The sequence below is a fragment of the Triticum urartu genome, chromosome 7A (genome assembly GCF_056163025.1).
Source record: "Triticum urartu cultivar PI428250 chromosome 7A, HENAU_Tu73, whole genome shotgun sequence".
Classification (NCBI taxonomy): Eukaryota; Viridiplantae; Streptophyta; class Magnoliopsida; order Poales; family Poaceae; genus Triticum; species Triticum urartu.
In genome coordinates, this window is record NC_141879.1 from 376,539,382 (window position 1) to 376,549,096 (window position 9,715).

Below are 9,715 nucleotides of genomic sequence, written 5' to 3' on the forward strand. Positions count from 1 at the left end.
TATTGCAAATGCAACAACCAGCGACAAGTATTCGCCCAACCACACTCTTAGTTCCAATCCACGCAACCACGCACGAAGTTGGAAGCACGAACTGGTCACCGCCTCAACGGCTGCTGTTGTAAAATCACAAAGTGAGTTTACCCTCTCACAAGGCAAGATTACAAGAGCTAAGGAGGAAGTGAACTCTCAAACAATATTCTGGTTGCACTTAGCTAACCTATGCTGAAATCAAATTGCCAAAGAGTTGTGGCTGAAGTGGGGGAAGGGGTATTTATACTAGGAACAGCCCTCCTAGTTTAGGTGTGAAACCAGGCCAAAAGAGGGGCTCAAATTCGTGCTAACCAGCTGGTCAAGGGAGCAAACTCATGGAGCCTCGCGCAGCAATTAATGCCCTGGACAGCTTGCATTGGAACTCTCATATCCTTTGACTCAGGACTCCAAATGATGCACCGTTTGATTTTCCTGAAAGTAGACTTCATATGCTCTCCATTTTGTACTCCCACACATGTTGGATGCTCATATATTTGCGTTGCATGATTCAGCAAGTTCTGGAACGAATTCTGGAACTGCACATGCAACAATAGAGTGTTGAGATGGCTTGCTATTCTTTCTTGCGGTGTAACTAGTTGTCCTTGTCACCAAAACAAGGCTTTCATTAGAGTTGAAACTTGTTCTCTTTAAACTTGTTGAATGGGCTCCAAAACTTGGTTCTTCATGTGCTGAATGTTGTTGGTTGTCCTCGACATTGTACCTAAGTAAAATCAGCACACGAGATTTAGGCAGTATAAAGTTCTCATGGTCATTTGAATTATGATAAGCTAGGAGCGCGTTCACCTCTTGTGCTATTTGTTTGGCACGGCTCCTTGTCATGGGACCCAAATAGATCTTCTTTGTAGAAGCTTCACTTGATGGCTGAGATTTATCATGAGGAGAAGATGATAAACGAGGTGAACCTGGGATGTCCTCATCATCCTCCCCCTCTTCAAAAGGAGTCGTCCTCGACTCTTGACCCTCTTGATCGAAGCATGGAGACAAATCAGCAACGTTGAAAGTTGGACTCACAGCATAGTCTTCAGGAAGCTCGATTTTGTAAGCATTGTCATTGACTTTGGCCAAGACTTTGAATGGTCCATCTCCACGAGGCATTAGCTTGGATTTGCGCTTCTCTGGGAACCGATCTTTGCACAAATGTATCCAAACCAGTTCTCCAGGCTCAAAAGTTACCTTCTTGCGATTTTTGTTTGCCTTAGCAGCATAGTACTTGGACTTCCTTTCTATCTCTTCTCTGGTCTTCTCATGAATCTTCTTCACATATGCAACACGCTTGGAAGCCTCCATGTTACATCTCTCTTGCAATGGAAGTGGCAGCAAGTCAATTGGTGCGAGTGGTTTGAATCCATATACCACCTCAAACGGGCACATGTTTGTGGTAGAGTGAACTGCCCGATTGTAAGCAAACTCCACGTGCGGCAAACACTCTTCCCACTCCTTCAAATTCTTCTTGATCATTGTACGCAGCAAGGCTGAGAGTGTGCGGTTCACTACCTCTGTTTGCCCATCAGTTTGGGGGTGACACGTTGTTGAAAACAGCAACTTGGTTCCTAATTTTGCCCACAATGTTTTCCAAAAGTAGCTCATGAACTTCACATCTCGATCTGAAACAATAGTCCTTGGCATTCCATGCAAGCGAACAACTTCCCTGGAAAACAAATCAGCAACATGTGAAGCATCGTCGTTCTTGTGGCACGGAATGAAGTGTGCCATTTTTGAGAACCTATCAACCACAACAAAAACTGAATCCCTCCCCCTCTTAGTCCTAGGCAGTCCTAAAACAAAATCCATGCTAATATCTTCCCAAGGAGCATTTGGAACAGGTAGGGGAGTATATAAACCATGGGAGTTCAGTTTAGACTTAGCTTTGTGGCATATGATGCATCGCTGCACAAATCTCTCAACGTCCTTCCTCATCTTTGGCCAATAAAAGTGATCGGCCAACAGCTCATAAGTTTTCTCACGACCAAAGTGTCCCATTAATCCTCCTGCATGTGATTCCTGCAACAACAAAGGCCTAACCGACGAATCTGGAACACACAACTTGTTAGCCCTAAAAAGGAACCCATCATGCACATTGTATTTATCCCAACCTTTCCCATCTTTACATTTTGCATATGGTTCTGAAAATATATGATCAGTGCAATACAGTTCTTTTAAGCTCTCCAGTCCTGGTACCTTCACTTCTAATTGTGTCAAAATGATAGAGGCAAAGGTGTCCCGATGTTTCGATGAGATGGTGGCTATCGTTTTCCGTGGGAGTCGACCTTGACGATCCGACTACGAACGTGCGAGACGTCGCGCCTTAGCAATCGCTAAACCAACTTCCGAGGGGTTATTGACCACGCCGGAGCACGATCAACCTGACCACGAGGGCCTGTTTCCTGCGAGCAAACGAAGAACAAGCAAGAAACTGAGATTGCAATCTGGATATTGCGAATATAAGATGAAAGCTTTATTGATCAAGGTGGGGTTCTGTGACGTCTTGGTCTGGTCGTTGGACACAAACGAAGTACGAGAAGTTGCAGCTATGGCGAACTTTTAATCTAAACAAAACCCAAGGAAAAAGCTACTAGATGGATCTACTTATATAGGAGCAAGGGGTGGCGGCCAAGGAGGTGGGAGGACGTCCCAAGGCAGCCTAAAACTAACCCTAGGTCGTACAAGGCTCATGGGCCCAAGTGGAGGTGATGCAACACCTTTGGGCTTGTAGTTTGACTCGGATTCTGCTGCAACGTCAGATTGTTTCGTCCGTAACTCAACGCTCCGGACGAATTTGAAGGTGAATCCAATTGGGTTGGAAAGAGCACGAAATCTAGTTTCCAACAAAAAAAGAATCACCCAATTCGGAGTCCGTAAGAAAAAGTTGTTGGCGTTTTGAGTCAGGTATGTCTGTGCAGTCCGAATCTGAATCCAGAACGTGAGAGACTTGGACTCTATCTTCTCTTGGCCCAAAAGTGACGTGGGAGGACTTGTTGAACACAACCTAAACTTCTCCTTTTTCTCTTATCTTCATATGTGGATTGTACAAATGTCCCATACACCTACAATTAGACAAAACACAAAACTGTGTGAAGTATTTTTGTTCTGGATAACATAAATAGATTATTGAATAGTTTGCATTAGAAATCACCTGACAAATATGCATGTATGCAATATTTTTGGTCGTATCCAAGGTAGTCATGTCCTCATCATCCTCCCCTTTTTGAAAACAAAGCCGTCCTCGGCGTTGCTTAATCTGAAATGTGGCTAACAAAAGAGACAAGATGTACATGTGGTATATGTATATGTCATCCAGTTTAACTTCCCTTGATTTTTGCACACATGTCACATGTATACATGAGTAACTTTCATTGTTCATAAAATCTACAGCCAAAAAATTATCACAAGAAGTAGAAGGCATGAAAATATTGCAACTCAGTTTGCACATATAAGTGAAGCTCTTATTCACTTCAAAAGATTGGCAATGTTCATCATTAAACCATCCTAACTTCGATGAATAAACCTTACTTGCATAAAATTTACATGCTACAACATGCTTAAATAAGCAAACATGCAATATGTCATGGGACACAGAATCATCATCAAGATTAGAGGTCATATCAAAATGATTAAACATTGGTTCTTTTGCATCAACAGTTAATTCAATGGGTGCACTCAAAATTGTTGATATTTCAGTTGTTTGATCACATGACGCATTCATGACAGTAACAAGAGTCTCTAAAATAGGTGGTGTGCTCAAATCAACAGGTAACTCAACACATGATGCATTCAAGTTAACTAGGCATGCTTCATTCTCATGTGAAGTTATATCATCAAGACCTTTACTGTTACCTCGCAGAGATGTAGCTGATGTAGGTACGGACATTGACAATGTACCATACTCTTGAGATGATATCGCGCTCACAATCCGAGGTGGGGCTGCTCTAGTAGGTGCAATAGTGGAGTAACCAACCGGCGGTGGTGAGCATGAACTGGAATAGTAGTTGTTGTAGTCACCCAATGCATCCTCCTGTATCTGTCTCTCAAAGGTACAAGCACGGACATACATACCAGTAATGCAACGAGGAATATACTGAAATCTTGCCTGAATATCATGGTTCAAACCACCAAAAAATCTATTCATTGTATCATCCTCAGATTCTTCTATGTCACAATGATGCATATAAGATTTGAACTCTTGGTAGTAAGCATGAACAGTGTTACTGCCTTGTTTTAATTGCTCTAATTTGCGACGCAATTCACGACGATAGTAAGGAGGAAAAAATTGTTGTCTCATTACAGCTTTCAAAACTTTCCAAGTTGTGGGTTGGTTATCAATGTGTTTCTTACAATATACACTCCACCAAACAGAAGCAAAACCAGTAAGTGCTCTAATGGTAGCTCGTACTCTCTCAAGTTCAGAAAAATCATGGTGACTAAAAACTTGTTCTACTTCAAGCTCCCAAGCTAGATAAATAGCAGGATTAAATCTACCCTCAAATGATGGTAAAGAGATAACCTGACCATATGCTTGTGTGTGTTGTCCCAACTCTCGTGATGGTGAAGATGTGTCCGTCATCCAAGAACTTCTATCTCTGGAATCTGTCATGATTAGTAGAAACAAGAACCAAAATTCGAGAATAATGTTCCTATGAACTACTAGGATGTGGTTGTAAAGTGCTCACAGTAAAGCAAATATCAATATCTTACAAGTTCTTACCATGCGGCAGGTGGTGACCGGCAACCAGCGGTGTCAAATAACTCCGAAGATTGTGTAAAACGATTGCCAGGGGAACGTACGTATACACGGTGTAGAAATATGTGGAGCTGGGTTGGCTATATATGGTAGCAAAAGATTAGCAATAATCAATTCAGAGATGCAATGTTGAATAAACGCTCAACGACGGTACTGTGCTGGTCCTAGGCTAGACCGAACTAGAGATGCGAGCCTAGAACAATAATGAGGTCACGTCGTAGCACAACTAGCATCAATGAAGGATACTAAGTAGCTCTGGACAGCAAGATATAAGTGAAGATCACAACTGCAGTAAAGATAATGAGGTGAAACAACAGCCAAGCAGGATATACCAACAACTTTGTCTCCAACTTCCCTCTGAAAAAGTTTGTGCCGATTTTTTTGTTTTTTTTCTTCTCTCTTTTTTTTTCCTCACACTTTTTTTTTCTTTCTCTCTTTTTTTTTCTCTGACTTTTTTTTTCTCCTTTTTTTTCTCTCGTTTTTTTCTCTCTTTTTTTCTCCCTCTTTCCAAAACAAACTAGATAAGATGCAAATTGGATCAAGTGAAGATGTGAACAATCTCAACTATTATTATGACAATGAATGGTGGGTAGCACGTGGTGGAAATTGATGGATGGGTGGTGGATAGCGGAAGAGATAATGATGCAGCGGTGGCGTGACTAATGTGAACAGAACTCGAAACTCTAAACGAACTAGACACTAAGACCAGCAACTCGACACGACGATGCAACCGATAATTCAACTATGCAAGCAATGAAAAGAAAATTGCAAAGGCTCAGACTGGCTTGGACCAAGGATGAATAGATCTAACTCTTTTTTGTGGCTTTTTCTTGGACAATAGGTAAGAAAATAAATCTAATTTAGGAAAACTGGAAATTCTCACCGAGCAACCTGAAAACTGATACCACTTGATAGAGGCAAAGGTGTCCCGATGTTTCGATGAGATGGTGGCTATCGTTTTCCGTGGGAGTCGACCTTGACGATCCGACTACGAACGTGTGAGACGTCGCGCCTTAGCAATCGCTAAACCAACTTCCGAGGGGTTATTGACCACGCCGGAGCACGATCAACCTGACCACGAGGGCCTGTTTCCTGCGAGCAAACGAAGAACAAGCAAGAAACTGAGATTGCAATCTGGATATTGCGAATATAAGATGAAAGCTTTATTGATCAAGGTGGGGTTCTGTGACGTCTTGGTCTGGTCGTTGGACACAAACGAAGTACGCGAAGTTGCAGCTATGGCGAACTTTTAATCTAAACAAAACCCAAGGAAAAAGCTACTAGATGGATCTACTTATATAGGAGCAAGGGGTGGCGGCCAAGGAGGTGGGAGGACGTCCCAAGGCAGCCTAAAACTAACCCTAGGTCGTACAAGGCTCATGGGCCCAAGTGGAGGTGATGCAACACCTTTGGGCTTGTAGTTTGACTCGGATTCTGCTGCAACGTCAGATTGTTTTGTCCGTAACTCAACGCTCCGGACGAATTTGAAGGTGAATCCAATTGGGTTGGAAAGAGCACGAAATTTAGTTTCCAACAAAAAAAGAATCACCCAATTCGGAATCCGTAAGAAAAAGTTGTTGGCGTTTTGAGTCAGGTATGTCTGTGCAGTCCGAATCTGAATCCAGAACGTGAGAGACTTGGACTCTATCTTCTCTTGGCCCAAAAGTGACGTGGGAGGACTTGTTGAACACAACCTAAACTTCTCCTTTTTCTCTTATCTTCATATGTGGATTGTACAAATGTCCCATACACCTACAATTAGACAAAACACAAAACTGTGTGAAGTATTTTTGTTCTGGATAACATAAATAGATTATTGAATAGTTTGCATTAGAAATCACCTGACAAATATGCATGTATGCAATATTTTTGGTCGTATCCAAGGTAGTCATGTCCTCATCACAAAAGAACATGCCTACGGGACAAAGCATCAGCAACCATGTTTTCCCTTCCTTTCTTATACTTCACAACATATGGGAAAGTTTCAATGAATTCTACCTATTTAGCATGCCTACGATTCAGTTTAGCTTGGCCTTTCAAATGTTTCAAGGCCTCATGATCAGAATGTACAATAAACTCTTTAGGCCATAAGTAGTGTTGCCAAGTTTCAAGCACTCTAACCAAGGCATACAACTCCTTATCATAAACAGAATAATTCAGTTGTGCACCACTCAGCTTCTCACTAAAATATGCTATTGGTTTTCGTTCTTGCATTAACACACCTCCAACACCTATTCCACTAGCATCACATTCTATCTCAAAAGTTTTAGTGAAATCAGGTAGAATCAGCAAAGGTGCTTCAGTTAATTGTTTCTTAAGCTCAAGAAATGCTTCTTCTTGTGGTGCACCCCATTTAAAGGGAATTCCTTTCTTTGTCAATTCATTCAAAGGTGCAGCAATTGTACTAAAATCTTTCACAAACCTCCGGTAGAAACCAGCAAGGCCATGAAAACTTCTCACCTGGCTTACATTCATTGGAGTTGGCCAATTCTTGATTGCTTCCACCTTAGATTCATCCACTTCAATTCCCTGTCCTGAAACGACATAGCTAAGAAAAACAACCTTGTTTGTGCAAAAGGAACACTTCTCAACGTTAGCATATAGTTTTTCTGTCATTAGCACATTCAGCACTTGTTTTAGATGTTCAATATGTTCCTCAATGGATCTGCTATAGATTAGGAAGTCATCAATGTACACAACAACAAATTTTCCAATGTAAGCTCTCAAAACATGGTTCATCAATCTCATGAATGTACTTGGTGCATTAGTTAATCCAAAAGGCATGACTAACCACTCATACAACCCAAATTTTGTTTTGAAAGCAGTTTTCCATTCATCTCCTTCTTTCATCCTAATCTGATGGTATCCACTCCTCAAATCAATTTTAGAGAAAATAGTAGATCCACTCAATTCATCAAGCATATCATCTAACCTAGGAATAGGATGACGATACCTAATAGTTATAATATTGATAGGCCTACAATCCATTACCAACCGCCATGTGTCATCTTTCTTGGGCACCAAAATCACAGGTACAGCACAAGGACTTAAGCTTTCATAACCTTTATCTAAAAGTTCTTGTACCTGCCTTTGTATCTCCTTTGTTTCTTCAGGATTGGTGCGGTAGGGAGGTCGATTCGGAAGTGATGCTCCTGGAATGAGGTCAATCTGATGTTCTACGCCACGCAAGGGAGGTAGACCAGCGGGTACTTCCTCCGGAAAAACATCCTCGAATTCCTGCAAGACATCACAAACAGCACTAGGGAGACATGTTAAGTCGTTAGCTGAAAGCAAAGCATCTTTGTACACAAGTACAACGACCACTTGATTTGGGTTGAGCCTCACATCTCTCAGTTCTGATTTGGTGGCTAACATTAGTAAGTTCTCTCCCTCTCTTTTATTCTTCTCTCTCAGATTTGGCTTGTGGCGCTCACTCACCGGTTTGTGGATCTCTCTCTCGCTCTTTTTCTCTCCCTCTTTCTTACTCACTATTTTTACTTCAGAAACTTTCTGCAAGTGCTCAGCCATGATTGTTGGGGTGCCATGGGTCTAAGCACCAAGTCTTTTCCTCTCCACTTGATGGTGTATTGATTGGTTCTGCCACAATGTTGAGCTGAATGATCATATTGCCACGGTCTGCCCAACAGCAAGTGACACACCTTCATTGGCACCACATCACACTCAACGGTGTCATTATAATCTCCAATCTTGAATTGCACCTGTACCATGTGTGTGATCTTAATCTCTCCACATTCACTCAACCATTGTATATGATATGGATGAGGGTGTTGTAGCAGCTTCAGCCCAAGCTTATCACACATTTCTTTGCTTGCAAGATTGTGACAACTCCCACCATCAACAATTACCTTGCATACCTTGTCTTGCACTTTGGCTCTTGTTTGAAACAGATTGTGTCGTTGTCCATTCTCAGCTTCTTTGATCTGCACACTCAAAACTTTAGTGACAACAAGAGAGGCACCTTGCTCATAATCACAATAGGTTTGCTCATCACCATCTGAACCATCACCATCTTCAGTTTCTTCTTCAGGTTCACTACAAGACTCATATTCTCCATTCTCGGTGATCAGCATGGTACGCTTGTTGGGACAATCCTTCTTCATGTGGCCACGTCCTTTACATGTAAAGCACTCTATCTCACTAGTTTTCCCCATGGAGCCAATGGAGGATGAACTAGGAGCTGCACATTTGCTCTTCTCCTTCAAATTTGATGCATCATTTCTGCTCGTGGTTGCACGTGCATCAGGCTGATTTCCACCACCAGAACTAGTCATAATACCTCGACCAACATTGAATTGAGGTATAAACTTACTCCCACTTGATGTAGCTCGAGCTGTGAAGGACGTAGTTCTGTTTTGCTTCGAGTCTTCTTGCAATTGACGTTCAGCCTTAGAAGCAAGATGTACCAGCTCTACTACATTACGATATGGCTGCAAATCAACCACTCGTTTAACATTAGGATTCAGCCCATAGAGGAACCTTGCCATGGACTGCTCCTCATCTTCATGTATGTTGGCTCTTATCATTGCCTTCTCCATCTCCTTATGATACTCCTCAACTGATAACTTTCCTTGCCTCAAATTCTGGAGCTTATCAAAGATGTCACGTCTATAATGCCTTGGGACAAATCTTGCCCCCATCTCTCTTTTCATTTCTGTCCATGTAGCAACAGTAGGCTCTCCTTCTTCTTCTCGCTGAATCTAAACTTGCTCCCACCAAATTAGAGCATAGTCTTCAAATTCAAGTGAGGCCATTGCTAATTTCTTCTCTTCAAAGTAGTTGTGCATGCGAAAAATCTTGTCAACCTTCAATTCCCATGTGAGATAACTTTCTGGATCAGATCCACCATCAAACTTGGGCATGGTAAATTTCAGCTTTCCAAACCTCTCCTCCTCCTGCCGTCCACAA

The 9,715-nt window shown here is 41.9% G+C and overlaps 1 pseudogene; it reads right to left on the bottom strand.

The window, feature by feature from the left end:
• Positions 1-516: 516 nt before the first annotated feature.
• On the bottom strand, positions 517-9,447 carry LOC147959648 (uncharacterized; annotated as a pseudogene).
• Positions 9,448-9,715: the final 268 nt, after the last annotated feature.